We start from the raw sequence: 21064 nt of genomic DNA, 5'->3' as shown, positions 1-21064 counted from the left end.
TGCTGTATGTGATCACACCGGCTAAATGTATTACTAAGGGGCCCATTTATCAGTGATCACATACACAATGCGATCTGGGAGCAGTATTAGCGCTCATGCATTGCTGTATGTGATCACACCGGCTAAATGTATTACTAAGGGGCCCATTTATCAGTGATCACATACACAATGCGATCTGGGAGCAGTATTAGTGCTCATGCATTGCAGTATGTGATCATACCGGCTAAATGTATTACTAAGGGGCCCATTTATCAGTGATCACATACACAATGCGATCTGGGAGCAGTATTAGCGCTCATGCATTGCTGTATGTGACCATACCGGCTAAATGTATTACTAAGGGGCCCATTTATCAGTGATCACATACACAATGCGATCTGGGAGCAGTATTAGCGCTCATGCATTGCAGTATGTGATCATACCGGCTAAATGTATTACTAAGGGGCCCATTTATCAGTGATCACATACACAATGCGATCTGGGAGCAGTATTAGCGCCCATGCATTGCTGTATGTGATCATACCGGCTAAATGTATTACTAAGGGGCCCATTTATCAGTGATCACATACACAATGCGATCTGGGAGCAGTATTAGTGCTCATGCATTGCAGTATGTGACCATACCGGCTAAATGTATTACAGGGACAAGATGCGCGTCATCGGTCTCTTCTCTCCTGCGCATGTGTGGCAGCCATTGCCGGGAAGGGCTCCTCTGGAACCTCCCTCAGTTCTGCAATGAGCAGCACAATATTACATGATAAATGGGCCCCTCTGATAAAACAATGGGCAGGAGTGTAGTACCTGTAAGTAGCGCTTACATACAGTTTTGATATAATACCTCTGGATAGTCACAAGTTTAGGGGGGATTTGGGGGATGATTTCCCATTAGTAGTAGTGTAACAGCTGCACTGAGGACTTTACACACCTGAGCTAGGAATATAAATGGGCAGAAGAGAAGGAGCAACCTGCTCTGTGTCAGCATGATAATATAGGTGACCCCCAAAGCCGGGAATCGGCCTCTCATATTGTCCAGCCGCCCGGCCTCTGCACTGTATATGGAGATCTCGCACTGACTGTGAGGTACCTGTGTAATCCAGCCGCCCGGCCTCTGCACTGTATATGGAGATCTCGCACTGACAGTGAGGTACCTGTGTAATCCAGCCGCCCGGCCTCTGCACTGTATATGGAGATCTCGCACTGACAGTGAGGTACCTGTGTAATCCAGCCGCCCGGCCTCTACACTGTATATGGAGATCTCTCACTGACAGTGAGGTACCTGTGTAATCCAACAGCCCGGCCTCTGCACTGTATATGGAGATCTCGCACTGACAGTGAGGTACCTGTGTAATCCAGCCGCCCGGGCTCGGAAACCTGCGGGAGGCTGTTACCAGCTGAAGAGAGTCCGTAAGATATTTTGGCTTAACAATAATTTGTTCCTCAACTGGCAAAATTAGTTTTACACACAACCTCTAGATGTCCATAGTTCAGCTATTGAATGCGGCTTACAGAGTAGATGACGAGTAGACAGAAGGATATGGCTAACTAGCCTTTTATGTGTTTCCCTGATTTCTGATTGATATATTGTTATATTTAATAAATGTTGTCTCGATTATAGGGCATTTTCGAGTATTACTCTAGTATTATACACCGCGCAGGTTGTTACTTCATTTCTATTTAGTGTTAAGAAATTTCCCCTTTTAATTGGACCAGCTGCTTCAGGTCACCTTATTTTCATAGTATAAACCTGCACCAGGGTCAGTTTGTCAAATTCCTGCCCAGCAGGATGGAGTTTCCATTGCTGAGAGCATAACTGTTCATCGGGAGCTTTGTGGATGGAGTTTCCATTGCCGAGAGCATAAGAACTATTCATCGGGAGCTTTGTGGATGGGGTTTCCATTGCCGAGAGCATAAGAACTGTTCATCGGGAGCTTTGTGGATGGGGTTTCCATTGCCGAGAGCATAAGAACTATTCATTGGGAGCTTTGTGGATGGGGTTTCCATTGCTGAGAGCATAAGAACTGTTCATCGGAAGCTTTGTGGATGGGGTTTCCATTGCTGAGAGCATAAGAACTGTTCATCGGGAGCTTTGTGGATGGGGTTTCCATTGCTGAGAGCATAAGAACTGATAACAATATCTGGAATACATCGCATTCCGGACATTGGTAAATTTGGCAGCATCGCATCCCCCATAGAAGCCAGCGGCAATGGAGGGATCACAGCAGGTTTCTGAGATATCTAGAGCAATCCTTCCTTTATACATACGGGGGATGCTTAGTATTTGAGGTAAAACTGATTTTTTTGGGGGGATTTTACCTCAAATACACTTTGATAAATGAGCCCCTAAATGTCACATCTCACTTCCGCTTATCTGGAAGTCACTGGATTTAAGGGGGCCGTCATATTAAATACAAAACCAGGCATATTTTGTATTTATTATTATTCCGTCTTTGAATCCAGTGGCCAATTTGTGGCGGCTTTGAAAGTGCAGCTTAGTAAATTTGTCCTAAGTCTCTGCGACAGAGGCGAGCACCCTTGTGCGTGTTATACCTTCTGTACAAGCTGTCTGCATTGTTCTGCAGGTGTTATAATGTATAAAAGTAAGTGTACAGAACCAAATCATTCCCCCTAGGGGGGAGCAGCTGCCAGACAATGATCATATATGTGTAGGTATTTCTATATACTGGTTATTTAGTTAACCCTTGCGGTGTACTGTTAATGACATAAGGCTCCCCCGTCAGAGGTTATTATATGTGGTCCGTGTGGTGATAATGTATCCTGGGCTGCGGAGATCTGCTGGGATTTGTTGCTGGAGAAAAGGACAACAGACAATGAAAGTTTGGTGATTACTAGAGGCAGGAGCTAAATAGCCCTGTAACTGGTATGAAGGTTAATTCATGGTCTACTAAACACAGAAAATATGATAGGTTTGTCAGACAGAAAAAGTATGGAGGGAAAAGGAGGGGGAATATACAAGCTAATTCAAAGCCAGCGGCTGCTCTTCCGTAGCTAACTAACACACACACACACACACATAGACACACAACCTCACAGACATACAGTCGTGCACACACACAGTCTCACACAGACACAGCCGTGCGCACACACACACACAGCCTCCCACACAGACACACAGCCGTGCGCACACAGACACACTCAGCCTCACAGCCGTGCGCACACACACACAGCCGTGCGCACACACACAGCCGCGCGCTCACAGACATACAGCCAGACACACACAGCCTCACAGCCATGCGCGCACACACACACAGCCTCACAGACTTACAGCCGTGTGCACACACACAGTCTCACACAAACACAGCCGTGCGCACACACACAGCCGTGTGCACAGAGACATACAGCCACACACACACAGCCTCAGACATACAGCCGTGTGCACACACACAGTCTCACACAAACACAGCCGTGCACACACACACACACAGCCTCACACACAGACACACAGCCGTGCGCACACAGACATACAGCCAGACACACACAGCCTCACAGCCATGCACACACACACGTGCACACACACTCACAGCCATGCGCGCACACACACACACACAGCCGTGCGCACACAAACAGCCACACACACAGCCTCAGACATACAGCCGTGCGGACACACACAGCCGCACACAGACATACAGCCGTGCACACACACACAGCAGTGCGCACACACACAGCCTCACACAGACACACAGCCATGCGCACACAGACATACAACCGCGCACATACGCACAGCCTCAGACACACCCATGCACGCGCGCACACACACACACACATACAGCTGTGCGCACATACACATACAGCCGTGCGCACAAACACACACAGTGACAGTCCTACCAAAAACGCTGTTTGTTCAGTACAAGGGGGCTGTGGATAAACCATTGTAGACATCAGACACATGAGCAGTGACATACATGGATGTGAAGACACCATGATCTGACCCTCCCTGCGCCTAGGTGTGCCAGTAAATAAGTAGTCAGTGTAACACACAAGTGGTATTAATAGAAGTATCAAATACATTGTTGATGTAATTATGCCCTATTTAAGCAGTTATAACACTTACATATTCATTTTAAATTAACATGAGTGATCCTTGATAATAATGTGCCCCATTTCTGTGTAATATATACATTATAGTTATTTTATATCACGGATACCCTTTATTTTATATACTATTTGCATATTAGCCTCAGATGAGTCTGTCCTCTCCCAGCTGCTGATCAGTGTACCCAGCAATGTCTCCCCCATACAGTATGTGAGGACCATCCATGTGTCCTCCTGGTAAATGACAGTGTGATGCGGCTTCAGTGCCACAAATCATAGAGCTCTGATCCTGAACGTGATCTTGCTACTGTATGGCCACACTCACTGTGCCCTGGCACCAAAGGGCTGGCTACTTATCACCAACCTGGATAAAGGTCTCCTCCACCACTGACCATGACAAAGCTGTAATATTTCCATAAATGAGACATCTGCTGATGGATGTACCTGCCTTCCCTATACACCCATCTGACACAGGTGTGTATATCATGGCAGATCTCCCCAGCCGCCGACACAAACTTACTGTGCTCGCTCTGTACTATTGCAAAACACACTTACAGTTTGGGAGCTTTCAGCTGAAACTGATTACTAATTCTGAGGGAAAGACAAAGAATTAAACCGGAGAATCAGGTCTGACCAGTTCTAGTTTTATTTGAAGAAAAAAAAGCTTTACCAGTATAATTAATGTGTTTATTTGATTATTGCCTAACGCAACTGCCAAATGCCTGAGCTGAAACTCCAGGTAGAAGAAGGAGCCACGTAGAGAAAAGCAGATGGGAAACGCAGTGAGGTTACAAAGATGGCGGACGGTATAAAGGACGGTGAGGACGGGATTCTTCACATGTAGATTTATTTTACACGTCACTTTGTCGCTAAGACACAATGACACGCGCTATATATGTAACACTGTATAGATTTACTTGCTCGTTAATGGACTCACCATTGCGGCAGCTATTACCATTGACCATTGCTGCTTTCCATGGTGTTTCTGTATTGGAGAAGGGTGAGGAAGTCCTATGACCCATAGCTAGGAGATGTAAGCCACTGCCATCAGGACTAAAGGGGGTGCTATCCCTCTATAACTACAGCTAGGACTGGTGGGACTTGTAGTTCCACAATAGTGGACGAGCCATAGCCTGAGATTAAAAGCTAGAAATGTTTTTGTCCAATTAAAATTTTTGGCTTAATGCAATGAAATAACTTATGGGAGCTGTATCAAACCTAAGGACAACCAATCAGCTTCTAGCTTTCACTTATCTAGTAAATTCTATAAAATGATAGGTAGAAGCTGGTTGCTATGGGCAACGTCTCTGCCTGTCCTCTTTAAAGGCTAGTGACATCTCCCCTCTGCTGTCTGTAGCATATGTTCTGCGACGACACTATGGTGGCTGGTTGGAGATGTATAGTGGTCAGTGATCAGGTATAGTATTAGCCAGACACTATGGTGGCCGGTTGGAGATGTATAATGGTCAGTGATTAGGTATAGTATTAACCAGACACTATGGTGGCCGGTTGGAGATGTATAATGGTCAGTGATTAGGTATAGTATTAGCCAGAGACTATGGTGGCCGGTTGGCTAATACTATACCTGATCACTGACCATTATACATCTCCAACTGGCCACCATAGTGTCTGGTTAATACTATATCTGATCACTGACCACACTATACATCTCCAGACACTATGGTTGCTTGTTGGAGATGTTTAGTGGTCAGTAATCAGGTATAGTATTAGCCAGACAGTATGGTGGCCGGTTGGAGATGTATAATGGTCAGTGATCAGGTATAGTATTAGCCAGACACTATGGTGGCCGGTTGGAGATGTATAATGTGGTCAGTGATCAGGTATAGTGTTAGCCAGACACTATGGTGGCCGGTTGGAGATGTATAATGTGGTCAGTGATCAGGTATAGTGTTAGCCAGACACTATGGTGGCCGGTTGGAGATGTATAATGGTCAGTGGTCAGGTATAGTATTAGCCAGACACTATGGTGGCCGGTTGGAGATGTATAGTGGTCAGTGATCATGTATAGTATTAGCCAGACACTATGGTGGCCGGTCGTGAGCTCCGGACATCTGAGTAACTCTCAGGTTACTCAGGATGTCCAGTGAAGTACGTGGAGCTCAGTCTGTGACAGGACACTGTGGGTGTATTGTCCTGGTATGTGTGGGGAGAGGCCCAGCAGTGCACTGTGTATACAGCTTTCAGTACATGGAGCTCAGTCTGTGACAGGACACTGTATAATGTGGGTGTATTGTCCTGGTATGTGTGGGGAGAGAGGCCCAGCAGTGCACTGTGTATACAGCTTTCAGTACATGGAGCTCAGTCTGTGACAGGACACTGTATAATGTGGGTGTACTGTCCTGGTATGTGTGGGGAGAGGCCCAGCAGTGCACTGTGTATACAGCTCTCAGTACATGGAGCTCAGTCTGTGACAGGACACTGTATAATGTGGGTGTACTGTCCTGGTATGTGTGGGGAGAGGCCCAGCAGTGCACTGTGTATACAGCTCTCAGTACATGGAGCTCAGTCTGTGACAGGACACTGTATAATGTGGGTGTACTGTCCTGGTATGTGTGGGGAGAGGCCCAGCAGTGCACTGTGTATACAGCTCTCAGTACATGGAGCTCAGTCTGTGACAGGACACTGTATAATGTGGGTGTACTGTCCTGGTATGTGTGGGGAGAGGCCCAGCAGTGCACTGTGTATACAGCTCTCAGTACGTGGAGCTCAGTCTGTGACAGTACACTGTATAATGTGGGTGTATTGTCCTGGTATGTGTGGGGAGAGAGGCCCAGCAGTGCACTGTGTATACAGCTCTCAGTACATGGAGCTCAGTCTGTGACAGTACACTGTATAATGTGGGTGTATTGTCCTGGTATGTGGGGAGAGAGGCCCAGCAGTGCACTGTGTATACAGCTGTCAGTACGTGGAGCTCAGTCTGTGACAGGACACTGTATAATGTAGGTGTATTGTCCTGGTATGTGTGGGGAGAGGCCCAGCAGTGCACTGTGTATACAGCTGTCAGTACGTGGAGCTCAGTCTGTGACAGGACACTGTATAATGTGGGTGTATTGTCCTGGTATGTGTGGGGAGAGGCCCAGCAGTGCACTGTGTATACAGCTGTCAGTACGTGGAGCTCAGTCTGTGACAGGACACTGTATAATGTGGGTGTTACACCCACATTATACAGTGTCCTGTCACAGACTGAGCTCCACGTACTGACAGCTGTATACACAGTGCACTGCTGGGCCTCTCCCCACACATACCAGGACAATACACCGTGTATTGTCCTGGTATGTGTGGGGAGAGGCCCAGCAGTGCACTGTGTATACAGCTCTCAGTACATGGAGCTCAGTCTGTGACAGGACACTGTATAATGTGGGTGTATTGTCCTGGCATGTGTGGGGAGAGGCCCAGCAGTGCACTGTGTATACAGCTCTCAGTACGTGGAGCTCAGTCTGTGACAGTACACTGTATAATGTGGGTGTATTGTCCTGGTATGTGTGGGGAGAGGCCCAGCAGTGCACTGTGCCAGCTGTAGTGTATAGAGCAGGGGTGGGTAATAAGAGGACCATCAGTGCACTGTGACGGCTGTAGTGTGTCGGCAATAAGAGGCTCAGCAGCTACCAGCACAGGTGCAGAGCACCATTATCATACTATTCATTCTACTCCAATGCAAGATCAATAAATGTGCAAAACTCTCCATGTTCTCTGGGTGATGGAAATCTGATTGTGTTGGGTAGGATCTCGTTGCGGCATTGCCGTTTGGATGAAGTACACGTTGTAGTCAGTGATGATAAATTCTGTTTTCCTAGTGGGTACACGCTGTATGCATCCTTGGCTCTTATCATGTTTCTCATGTTCTGCCATGCTGTTAGCAGTGAGGGCACAGTGTGCTGGTTAGATAGGGATTGTGGTGATGTCACTGTGACATCGTACACTGACATAGCTGCCTCTATCTAACCCTCTTCCGCTATGAGGAGAGAGGTTTGGGAAATCCCATATCCGGCTACGTCTTAGTACACCTTGCTGCCAAAGGCACTGCGGCAACAAAAATAACACTCACTGTAAAATTTATACTGTAGCAAAGTAAGATGAATAATTATAGCTAATGTGTGGTGTGATGTCACTACATGTACTGTGACAGGAAATAGTCCTATGGGATGATGTCAGAAGTCTGGATAAGGTCAGGATAATCGTCCATTAGTCAGCATGCAGATAGAGCACAATAACTTCTCAATGTGCGTATCAGGGGTAGCACTGATTCCGGACACTAGCAGCAAACGAGCGCATCCGTCCTGCCGCAGAGCCCCACTACCCCGTGAGCCCAATCATCACCAGAATATACATCACCCCCATGCTGGGTGCAGGATATACGCACAACGCAGAATAGGGAGCAATCCTGGCGACAGATCGTTCTTACATGATTACCCCCTGTAACGCCCGTTCAGCCCTCGCTGGGATGCCTACAACTCATATACAGGCCGCGACACTCGCTCAGTTGCTAGAATAAAAACACAAGACGTGGCCACATTTGTACATGTACGTAACGCTGCGTTAGGACTAGTGTCTGCACTGACCATTATAGATTGTGGTTATTATGATGATATAATTGGCTGCTTGGTGACACCGTTAAAGCATCTTCAGTGTGAAGTTTGTATGTTCTTACCCTTTTTGCATGATGCTCAGGATTCCTCCTACAGTCCAAAAACCCATAGGAAGGATAACTGGACCCGTGTGTGTGTTTGTGTGGTAGGGAATTTAGATTGTAAGCTGCACTGGGGAGTGATTGGTGTACAGTGCTACATAATATGCTTGTTACTATGTAAATAATTATTTAGTCAACATATAGAGTGGCTATGTACAAACAATATGACAGAGAAATAGTAAAGAAAGAGTAAAAGTCCTGATCTCAAGAGCTTACAATCTAACAGTGGAGGAAGTTAAAAGTCTAACAAGTCTAGTTACAAAAAGCCTCAAGGGACTGTTAATATTTCTTTATTGTACAATGATGATTGGAAAATGTTGATATAACTATTAATTTACATATTTATAGTCAAAACTGTTTCCTACATGAAAGGGCTGATGTGAAATAGATGGAGGGCACAGTGCAGGTATACTGCGGTAGGAGTGGGGGGCTGGCACACGCTCGCAGTAAGATAAGCAGGAACGCAGTCATCAAGGTCTCCTGCTGGATTTTACTGAAATATAAAGATGCAGGATTTTTTTTTTTTTTTTCGGGTCTTCAACTTAGCATTGGAGAATTTTCTAATTTAGTAATTAAAATCTCTGATAGGCTTTAGAAATTGCAGCTAATTGAATTTAATGGGAAGATGATTTTCAATTTTATTTGATTATAAGGACCCCTGGCATTGGTATTTATGGGAAAAAATGGAGAACGCACTGTGTGGGCTGGGATGGCAGAATTGAATTGGGGGTAATCGGATTTTCTCATCATGGCTTTCACTATAATTTTCCTATAATTTTCCATTAGATATCTAGTTTACAAATACTCACTAAGAAGCCTAGAGAAAGGCGGCTGCCAGCTAACAGGATTATAGAGACGGAGAGGCCAGTGTGCCAACTGCGCTTATGTAAACACGCTGCCACGCCTTAGTACACAAAGACAGGCTAACATACATGCACAGACTGGTAGGTACTGCTGGCACACACAGAGGAATGAGAGGCACGGGGGCTGTATGTTATGGTGACAGCAGGGGAACCTCTCTCATCTCACTCCTCAGTCCTCGTCTCATGCCGGACTCCTAACAAGTCTGCACTAAGTTACTGTGTGTGTGATTCTGCTCACAGGTTTATATAAGGGTTCCCCTCTTGGCAGCTGTACAGTACATGCTGGTGGGAGAACGGGGAGATACTTCTGATGGTGAATTGCTGATACGTTACACTCAGCCAGTGGTAGCTGCGGGTGAATAGGGAGAGCTGCGCTCTGATGGTGAATTGCTGATACGTTACACTCGGCCAGTGGTTGCTGCGGGTGAATAGGGAGAGCTGCGCTCTGATGGTGAATTGCTGATACGTTACACTCAGCCAGTGGTAGCTGCGGGTGAATAGGGAGAGCTGCGCTCTGATGGTGAATTGCTGATACGTTACACTCAGCCAGTGGTAGCTGCGGGTGAATAGGGAGAGCTGCGCTCTGATGGTGAATTGCTGATACGTTACACTCGGCCAGTGGTTGCTGCGGGTGAATAGGGAGAGCTGCGCTCTGATGGTGAATTGCTGATACGTTACACTCAGCCAGTGGTAGCTGCGGGTGAATAGGGAGAGCTGCGCTCTGATGGTGAATTGCTGATACTTTACACTCAGCCAGTGGTAGCTGCGGGTGAATAGGGAGAGCTGCGCTCTGATGGTGAATTGCTGATACGTTACACTCAGCCAGTGGTTGCTGCGGGTGAATAGGGAGAGCTGCGCTCTGATGGTGAATTGCTGATACGTTACACTAAGCCAGTGGTAGCTGCGGGTGAATAGGGAGAGCTGCGCTCTGATGGTGAATTGCTGATACGTTACACTCAGCCAGTGGTTGCTGCGGGTGAATAGGGAGAGATGCCTTTTGCTGGACTTCATCAGGAGCGTAAAGTGTATGGTATACAGGTAGCCATATATATATATATATATATATATCCCTTATACTGTAATTAATTATATATAAATATATATATATAGGGGCAAGGACGCATTGGGTGGCATGACGTGGAACTGGGAGCGGAGCGTTGCCGATTCGTGCTGCATCGCATCATCTTGGCACTGCTACACAATGCCATTGTGAAGCAGTGGTCGGGCCATGGTGCAATTGAGAGCGCCACCCTCCTGGTGCTTGTGTGAGGTAATATACTGTATATAGCTATACACACACTGCATGGCCATAATTAAAATTTCCCTATTTAGGGCTGTCTGTAGCTCAAACTAATAGGTGGAATGCCACCAAATGTATCTATTAATCAGTAATCGCGCTGAGCAAAATAATGCGTGGTTCCTAGGGAAGCCTCACTTTAAAAAGTTGGGGTTCTACTTCACTGTTTCTGGGTCCCACCACAATTTACGGGTTTGGGCTCCCCATACGCCTCCTCACATAACATCAGACCACGTACCCTACAAATACACCATTGCAAGTCACACTCATATTGTCACTACTGATAATGCTGATAATTACATTGCCTTAATCTAATGTAGCCAACAGGTGCAGTGCTGAGGGCACAGAGGGGGCCAAGGGCAGGCAGCAGTTTGGACAGTGCTGGGGGTGGGGTCAGGTGGTAGCTTGGGCAGTTCTGGGGGAAGTTAGCAGTTGGGGTAGAGAGTGTTAAGGGCAGGTAGCAGTTAGGGTAGAGGGAGTTAAGGGTGGGCAGCAGTTGGAGTGGAAGGTGTTAAGGGCGGGCAGAAGTTGGGGTAGAGCTGGGGGTGGGCAGCAGTTTGGGTAGAGGGCCTTATCAGAATGTGGCAGTTGGGGGGTAAGGATAGATAGTAGTTGGAGCAATACTGGGGCCAAGGAGGGCATTAGGAGCAGACAGTAACTGGGATCAGTTCTACAGAGGGGTAAGTAGTTAAGGCAGTACTGGGGGCAAGGAGGGAGTTAGCCATGAGCTATCCATGCCACCAGATTACACAGGACACCCCCAGCCCTGTACAATGCACAGTATAACACACAGCCTGAGGATGAGCTACACTGGATCACCGATCATCCCTGACCTTTGCCACATTGAAGTCTCAGTCAAAGCCTAGTGCAGCGTTATACCAGACCATCTGTTAAAAAAAACAAGTACTCCAATATTGCCAGGCCAAGGGGGCAGATCATAGGTACTCCAAAATTGTCACGAGTCATCTGCCACAGCACCAGTCACCCGTTCACCTCCGAAGTACCCCTATACTCCACAGCACCAAAACGCCACCCACTAACCACCACCCACCACAGCTCCAGTCACCCGCTCAACCCCGCAGCACCCCTATACCCCACAACACCACCCACTAACCATCACCCACCACAGCTTCAGTAACCCGCTCAACCCCGCAGCACCAATTCCCCACCCGCTACCCGCTTACTTACTGGAAGCCGTCTTCAACCGAGTCGGGTGCAGGGGCTGTCTTCATGCCGGGTGCGGGGGTCACATGTTCCTGTAGTTCCGGTGATCCAGGAAAGGCGCCAAAGGGGTCTGGCTCCACCTACACTTTTTATCGCCTACAGCCAAAGCCCGTGTCATCAATCACTTAATGAGGAGCCAGGGATTGACCCGCAGAGGAGCACTTCCCTGGGGCCCCATCCATTCTGGAAAAGTGAGTCCCTGCTCCTCGATACTGGGTAAAGTACGTGCTATAGTGCGTGTTTGCAATCACTGGTACCTGATCTAAATTAGATCATTACACACATTTGCATGATGACCTAATTGCAGTTGTGGCATGTGCACGTTAGAAACCTAACCGACCACACCGATTGGGAGTGCACTGGGAACGAAGGTGGTAAGTATAACTGGACAGTAGCGACTTGGGAAAAGAGGGGACGGGGACTTATTTGCTAGTTCAGTATATTCAAGACAGGAGAATTCTGTGAAAAAACTAATTTTAGTTCTAAAATTTGCGGATAGGGGAATATATGGAGCCATACAAGGTAAAATTTACGAGTACAGGGCTGCATGTGACACGATGTGAGGAGGGAAATGGAGGCAGCAGGAAGCCGCAGACTGAGAGTTATATAGTGGGAGGAGCAGGGTCCCCAGCAGCACAGAGTATATCAGGAGATGAGTGATGTGTTAGTGAGGATAGGGCTGCATGTGACAGGGGCAGTGACATGATGTGAGGAGGGGAATGGAGGCAGCAGGAAGTCACAGACTGAGAGTTATACAGAGGAAGGAGCAGGTTCCCCAGCAACAAAGAGTAATTAGATGAGACCTGTTTCAGGGTCCTTTTAAGACGGGGCCCTCTATCCCCATCACCACCTTGCAGTGGGCCTCTCCGGATGGCACCATCTTTCTGTTAATATATTTGGAAAGACGGCACATGCGTAGAAGTGAGTAAAGATGCTCCTGCTCTAGCACTCTCTTTCTAAAGCTATTGCCGGAGAGATGGTGCCATCGGATGCAAGTATAGGGGGTTATGGGGGGGGGCTTTTTACTGCTAGGGCACAGTGGGGTATCTCTGTCCGCGGGAGCCCATTCACACTGAACACATTGTAGATACTGTCACACGTACAGGAAGATTATGTGAAACACACCTCTGAATCTCATGCATCCATCGTCTTCTATTCTAGGCATGTTTGTCAAATGAATGGCTATAATATGTACCAGATTAAAGACATGCGTCCAGCACTCTGTGTGTGAGGGAAGCAGCAGGCAGTGCCCCCAGTGACACACAGGTAGATAGTACAGAGTGAAGTCAGTGCAGCATGGACATGTGACCAGCACTCTGTGTGTGAGGGAAGCAGCAGGCAGTGCCCCCTGTGACACACAGGTAGATAGTACAGAGTGATGTCAGTGCAGCATGGACATGTGACCAGCACTCTGTGTGTGAGGGAAGCAGCAGGCAGTGCCCCCTGTGACACACAGGTAGATAGTACAGAGTGATGTCAGTGCAGCATGGACATGTGACCAGCACTCTGTGTGTGAGGGAAGCAGCAGGCAGTGCCCCCTGTGACACACAGGTAGATAGTACAGAGTGATGTCAGTGCAGCATGGACATGTGACCAGCACTCTGTGTGTGAGGGAAGCAGCAGGCAGTGTCCCCTGTGACACACAGGTAGATAGTACAGAGTGATGTCAGTGCAGCATGGACATGTGACCAGCACTCTGTGTGTGAGGGTAGCAGCAGGCAGTGCCCCCAGTGACACACAGGTAGATAGTACAGTGATGTCAGTGCAGCATGGACATGTGACCAGCACTCTGTGTGTGAGGGAAGCAGCAGGCAGTGTCCCCTGTGACACACAGGTAGATAGTACAGAGTGATGTCAGTGCAGCATGGACATGTGACCAGCACTCTGTGTGTGAGGGAAGCAGCAGGCAGTGCCCCCAGTGACACACAGGTAGATGGTACAGAGTGATGTCAGTGCAGCATGGACATGTGACCAGCACTCTGTGTGTGAGGGAAGCAGCAGGCAGTGCCCCCAGTGACACACAGGTAGATAGTACAGAGTGATGTCAGTGCAGCATGGACATGTGACCAGCACTCTGTGTGTGAGGGAAGCAGCAGGCAGTGCCCCCAGTGACACACAGGTAGATAGTACAGTGATGTCAGTGCAGCATGGACATGTGACCAGCACTCTGTGTGAGGGTAGCAGCAGGCAGTGCCCCCAGTGACACACAGGTAGATAGTACAGAGTGATGTCAGTGCAGCATGGACATGTGACCAGCACTCTGTGTGTGAGGGAAGCAGCAGGCAGTGCCCCCTGTGACACACAGGTAGATAGTACAGAGTGATGTCAGTGCAGCATGGACATGTGACCAGCACTCTGTGTGTGAGGGAAGCAGCAGGCAGTGCCCCCTGTGACACACAGGTAGATAGTACAGAGTGATGTCAGTGCAGCATGGACATGTGACCAGCACTCTGTGTGAGGGAAGCAGCAGGCAGTGCCCCCAGTGACACACAGGTAGATAGTACAGAGTGATGTCAGTGCAGCATGGACATGTGACCAGCACTCTGTGTGAGGGTAGCAGCAGGCAGTGCCCCCAGTGACACACAGGTAGATAGTACAGTGATGTCAGTGCAGCATGGACATGTGACCAGCACTCTGTGTGTGAGGGAAGCAGCAGGCAGTGTCCCCTGTGACACACAGGTAGATAGTACAGAGTGATGTCAGTGCAGCATGGACATGTGACCAGCACTCTGTGTGTGAGGGAAGCAGCAGGCAGTGCCCCCAGTGACACACAGGTAGATGGTACAGTGATGTCAGTGCAGCATGGACATGTGACCAGCACTCTGTGTGTGAGGGAAGCAGCAGGCAGTGCCCCCAGTGACACACAGGTAGATAGTACAGTGATGTCAGTGCAGCATGGACATGTGACCAGCACTCTGTGTGTGAGGGAAGCAGCAGGCAGTGTCCCCAGTGACACACAGGTAGATAGTACAGAGTGATGTCAGTGCAGCATGGACATGTGACCAGCACTCTGTGTGTGAGGGAAGCAGCAGGCAGTGCCCCCTGTGACACACAGGTAGATAGTACAGAGTGATGTCAGTGCAGCATGGAGCGGTCACCACAGGCTACTGCACTCCTCTATCAATCTGCTATACATGGCTTCACAGTAGTGCTTTATTCAGAGAAAATCATCGTATTTGCAGTTATTCACAGTTTTGATTGCCCAATCTGTTAATTAAACTTAATAAAATAAATTATGACCCATTAACTCCCATAGAACACTGTCATGACAAAACTGCTGTGTATTTGTTTAGTCGGACAGATCAGTCATTTTATTCTGCAATGAATAATACAACATGTGGGTTTGTTTTAAATATAAGCATAATTTAGGATCATTTGTTTAGTGTTAATCAAATATAAGAATTTCACTAATGTCTCTACATGTATATTATTCAGCATTTCTTCCTGTTCTGCACAATAACGACATGTAAAGGCGCATACAGCCAGAAAATGTGACATTTGTGTGATTATTTCAGGTGCATAATTACTATACTGTAAAGCTGGGTACACACTGTACAATTAGCTGTCAGATCATCTGAGAATGGTATAATGTGTGATCGCTGCTGCAGTCTCCATTTATCTCTGATAAATCGATCTGATCGCATCTTATAGGATGCTAGAATGATGCGATAAATCTGGTCACGTGAATATTTGAGGTTTCCTCACAAGGACAAATCGTGAGTTCATTTCATATTAAGTAGAAATTGTACAGTGTGTACCCAGCTTAAAAGTGTTGTTTCAGGAAAATTAAAAACTTATCACAGAAAATGAAAGAGGAGATGAATATGTGGTCAGCAGAATGCAGAGATCGGTCACTCATTTGGGCACTATGGGGTCAATCCAATAATGAGCCAGTTAGGTCATGCCAGCTGTTCTCAGGGCGAGGTAAAAAGGGTTTATTTCAACTTGTTACAAACGTATGTAAAAACAGTGAAAGCTACTATACAGACATTAAAATGCTGGAAAGACTTTAATATGATGAAAAACACTTGCTATCATTTTTCCAGCATTAATGAAAAGTGCAAAAATCAGCCATTTACACTTAATTTTTTTAAGCCTCCAGTACTTTCATTATGGCTACTAATAGCCTCCTATAGGGTCCTATCTCAGCTGTCACTAATAGCCTCCTATAGGGTCCTATCTCAGCTGTCACTAATAGCCTCCTATAGGGTCCTATCTCAGCTGTCACTAATAACCTCCTATAGGGTCCTATCTCAGCTGTCACTAATAGCCTCCTATATGGTCCTATCTCAGCTGTCACTAATAACCTCCTATAGGGTCCTATCTCAGCTGTCACTAATAGCCTCCTATAGGGTCCTATCTCAGCTGTCACTAATAGCCTCCTACATGGTCCTATCTCAGCCATCACTAATAGCCTCCTATATGGTCCTATCTCAGCTGTCACTAATAACCTCCTATAGGGTCCTATCTCAGCTGTCACTAATAGCCTCCTACATGGTCCTATCTCAGCTGTCACTAATAACCTCCTATAGGGTCCTATCTCAGCCATCACTAATAGCCTCCTATATGGTCCTATCTCAGCTGTCACTAATAACCTCCTATAGGGTCCTATCTCAGCTGTCACTAATAACCTCCTATAGGGTCCTATCTCAGCCGTCACTAATAGCCTCCTACAGGGTCCTATCTCAGCCATCACTAATAGCCTCCTATAGGGTCCTATCTCAGCCGTCACTAATAGCCTCCTATAGGGTCCTATCTCAGCCATAACTAATAGCCTCCTATATGGTCCTATCTCAGCTGTCACTAATAACCTCCTATAGGGTCCTATCTCAGCTGTCACTAATAACCTCCTATAGGGTCCTATCTCAGCCATCACTAATAGCCTCCTATATGGTCCTATCTCAGCCATCACTAATAGCCTCCTATATGGTCCTATCTCAGCCGTCACTAATAACCTCCTATAGGGTCCTATCTCAGCCGTCACTAATAGCCTCCTATAGGGTCCTATCTCAGCCGTCACTAATAGCCTCCTATAGGGTCCTATCTCAGCCGTCACTAATAACCTCCTATAGGGTCCTATCTCAGCCGTCACTAATAACCTCCTATAGGGTCCTATCTCAGCCGTCACTAATAACCTCCTATAGGGTCCTATCTCAGCCGTCACTAATAGCCTCCTATAGGGTCCTATCTCAGCCGTCAATAATAACCTCCTATAGAGTCCTATCTCAACCGTCACTAATAGCCTTCTATAGGGTCCTATCTGAGCTGTCACTAATAGCCTCCTATAGGGTCCTATCTGAGCTGTCACTAATAGCCTCCTATAGGGTCCTATCTCAGCTGTCACTAATAGCCTCCTATAGGGTCCTATCTCAGCTGTCACTAATAGCCTCCTATAGGGTCCTATCTCAGCCGTCACTAATAACCTCCTATAGGGTCCTATCTCAGCCGTCACTAATAGTCTCCTATAGAGTCCTATCTCAGCTGTCACTAATAGCCTTCTATAGGGTCCTATCTCAGCTGTCACTAATAGCCTCCTATAGGGTCCTATCTCAGCTGTCACTAATAGCCTCCTATAGGGTCCTATCTTAGCTGTCACTAATAGCCTCCTATAGGGTCCTATCTTAGCTGTCACTAATAGCATTCTATAGATTCCTGCCATCTCAATTGTCACTTTTCTGGGGTCTAGGGCTGTCTCCCACTTTTTCATGCACTTCTCCCAAGTGGCATTTTGTAGAAAGGTTGCGCACTCTTACCGTAAATTGCCATTTCTGATTTTCACATATCCCGGTTGTGCACATTTGTGCGATGTATGCATGGTTCATGAAACAAACTCGCTTTCGCAAACTCACTCCTAATTGAACTGAGCCCCATCAGTTCTTCACACACTCCTCAATGACTGATAAATAATACCAACATCTAATGTAATAATACAGGATGTTGTGGTCTTTGTACAATCTTGTGTAAAAACGGAAACAAAAACTGGAGGTAAAGTACAAAATGTGTAATTTGCTTCAACACTATATAAGTAGTGCTGACTACACCCCACCCTTGGTCTCATTCTAGGCATCACTTCCGCAGGTTAGGTCAGAGCATCTCATGGCTGTGATGTGAGTGGGACGCTTATCAGGGAATCTATAGGTAGTGCTGACTACACCCCACACTTGGTCTCATTCTAGGCATCACTTCTGCAGGTTAGGTCAGAGCATCTCATGGATGTGATGTGAGTGGGACGCTTATCAGGGAATCTATAGGTAGTGCTGACTACACCCCACACTTGGTCTCATTCTAGGCATCACTTCTGCAGGTTAGGTCAGAGCATCTCATGGCTGTGATGTGAGTGGGACGCTTATCAGGGAATCTATAGGTAGTGCTGACTACACCCCACACTTGGTCTCATTCTAGGCATCACTTCTGCAGGTTAGGTCAGAGCATCTCATGGATGTGATGTGAGTGGGACGCTTATCAGGGAATCTATAGGTAGTGCTGACTACACCCCACACTTGGTCTCATTCTAGGCATCACTTCTGCAGGTTAGGTCAGAGCATCTCATGGATGTGATGTGAGTGGGACGCTTATCAGGGAATCTATAGGTAGTGCTGACTACACCCCACACTTGGTCTCATTCTAGGCATCACTTCCGCAGGTTAGGTCAGAGCATCTCATGGCTGTGATGTGAGTGGGACGCTTATCAGGGAATCTATAGGTAGTGCTGACTACACCCCACACTTGGTCTCATTCTAGGCATCACTTCTGCAGGTTAGGTCAGAGCATCTCATGGATGTGATGTGAGTGGGACGCTTATCAGGGAATCTATAGGTAGTGCTGACTACACCCCACACTTGGTCTCATTCTAGGCATCACTTCTGCAGGTTAGGTCAGAGCATCTCATGGCTGTGATGTGAGTGGGACGCTTATCAGGGAATCTATAGGTAGTGCTGACTACACCCCACACTTGGTCTCATTCTAGGCATCACTTCTGCAGGTTAGGTCAGAGCATCTCATGGATGTGATGTGAGTGGGACGCTTATCAGGGAATCTATAGGTAGTGCTGACTACACCCCACACTTGGTCTCATTCTAGGCATCACTTCTGCAGGTTAGGTCAGAGCATCTCATGGATGTGATGTGAGTGGGACGCTTATCAGGGAATCTATAGGTAGTGCTGACTACACCCCACACTTGGTCTCATTCTAGGCATCACTTCCGCAGGTTAGGTCAGAGCATCTCATGGATGTGATGTGAGTGGGACGCTTATCAGGGAATCTATAGGTAGTGCTGACTACACCCCACACTTGGTCTCATTCTAGGCATCACTTCTGCAGGTTAGGTCAGAGCATCTCATGGATGTGATGTGAGTGGGACGCTTATCAGGGAATCTATAGGTAGTGCTGACTACACCCCACACTTGGTCTCATTCTAGGCATCACTTCTGCAGGTTAGGTCAGAGCATCTCATGGATGTGATGTGAGTGGGACGCTTATCAGGGAATCTATAGGTAGTGCTGACTACACCCCACACTTGGTCTCATTCTAGGCATCACTTCTGCAGGTTAGGTCAGAGCATCTCATGGATGTGATGTGAGTGGGACGCTTATCAGGGAATCTATAGGTAGTGCTGACTACACCCCACACTTGGTCTCATTCTAGGCATCACTTCCGCAGGTTAGGTCAGAGCATCTCATGGATGTGATGTGAGTGGGACGCTTATCAGGGAATCTATAGGTAGTGCTGACTACACCCCACACTTGGTCTCATTCTAGGCATCACTTCTGCAGGTTAGGTCAGAGCATCTCATGGATGTGATGTGAGTGGGACGCTTATCAGGGAATCTATAGGTAGTGCTGACTACACCCCACACTTGGTCTCATTCTAGGCATCACTTCTGCAGGTTAGGTCAGAGCATCTCATGGATGTGATGTGAGTGGGACGCTTATCAGGGAATCTATAGGTAGTGCTGACTACACCCCACACTTGGTCTCATTCTAGGCATCACTTCTGCAGGTTAGGTCAGAGCATCTCATGGATGTGATGTGAGTGGGACGCTTATCAGGGAATCTATAGGTAGATTTACTTCTGTTGCTTTTTTGTTTTGTTTTGTTTAAGACCGTGTCAAAGCGACTTCAATAGTCCATGCTGATTGCTTTAATGTAATGGTGGACAAGGCCTAAGAGAACATATGGAAAGGTGACAGACCACAATCACGCAACTTCGTTATGGATACTCTTGGGTGCAACGTTCTAGTGTTTTGTTAAAAGTAAATATATTGATTTAAACAAAAATATTTCTATTTGCATAATATTTTCCATCTCGCCTTAAATTTCTGTGGACATCAAAGATTAAGCACAGTTTATCCCAATGTATTTATGTGACAATGCGCTCTGGGGATAGATTATTATAATGTAATCTGTTACTTAGTGAGATTTTACACCACAGTTTGCGGGAAAGTCTCTGCACCTGGATTTTATGCGTATTACAGACATTTGGAATTTATTAATGTCTCAGTAGTGCAGTAGATGTTCAAATGACTTCATTTTTCCCATCTTTTTTTAATTGTTGCATTTATCACGCTTGTTTTTATAATATAGAAAAGGCATTAGTAATATCTACTTGTTTCCCTGTGTATCTGTATTTTCCATTCTAGTTGATAGATAGATAGATATGTGATAGATAGATAGATAGATAAATAGATATGAGATAGATAGATATGTGATAGATAGATAGATAAATAGATATGAGATAGATAGATATGTTATAGAGATAGATATGAGATAGATATGTGATAGATAGATATGAGATATATAAATATGTGATGGATAGATATGTGATAGATAAATAGATATGAGATAGATAGATATGAGATAGATATGAGATAGATAGATAGATATATGATAGATAAATAGATATTAGATAGAGAGATAGATATG

The 21064-nt window shown here is 46.6% G+C and overlaps 1 protein-coding gene and 1 long non-coding RNA gene across 7 annotated transcripts in view; one reads left to right on the top strand and one right to left on the bottom strand.

Moving 5' to 3' along the window:
- The window catches only part of LOC148436230 (uncharacterized), a 168443-nt gene that overhangs the window by 3696 nt on the left and 143683 nt on the right, over positions 1–21064 (bottom strand). The window contains exon 3 of one of the 2 annotated variants that reach the window (XR_015876491.1): positions 2741–2806. The exons of the other annotated variant lie outside the window; for it this stretch is intronic. This is a non-coding gene — a long non-coding RNA (uncharacterized LOC148436230). Of the gene's footprint in view, positions 1–2740; positions 2807–21064 lie in introns of those variants that run through there. 2 annotated transcript variants of the gene reach the window in all.
- CASZ1 (castor zinc finger 1) overlaps positions 1–21064 on the top strand; it is a 356057-nt gene that overhangs the window by 261892 nt on the left and 73101 nt on the right. The gene's annotated exons all lie outside the window — the stretch shown is intronic.

The sequence above is a fragment of the Taudactylus pleione genome, unplaced genomic scaffold (genome assembly GCF_031769625.1).
Source record: "Taudactylus pleione unplaced genomic scaffold, aTauple2 ptg001889l, whole genome shotgun sequence".
NCBI lineage: Eukaryota > Metazoa > Chordata > Amphibia > Anura > Myobatrachidae > Taudactylus > Taudactylus pleione.
The sequence above is the reverse complement of the archived record's forward strand: the minus strand, read 5'-3'. Positions and strand labels throughout refer to the sequence as shown.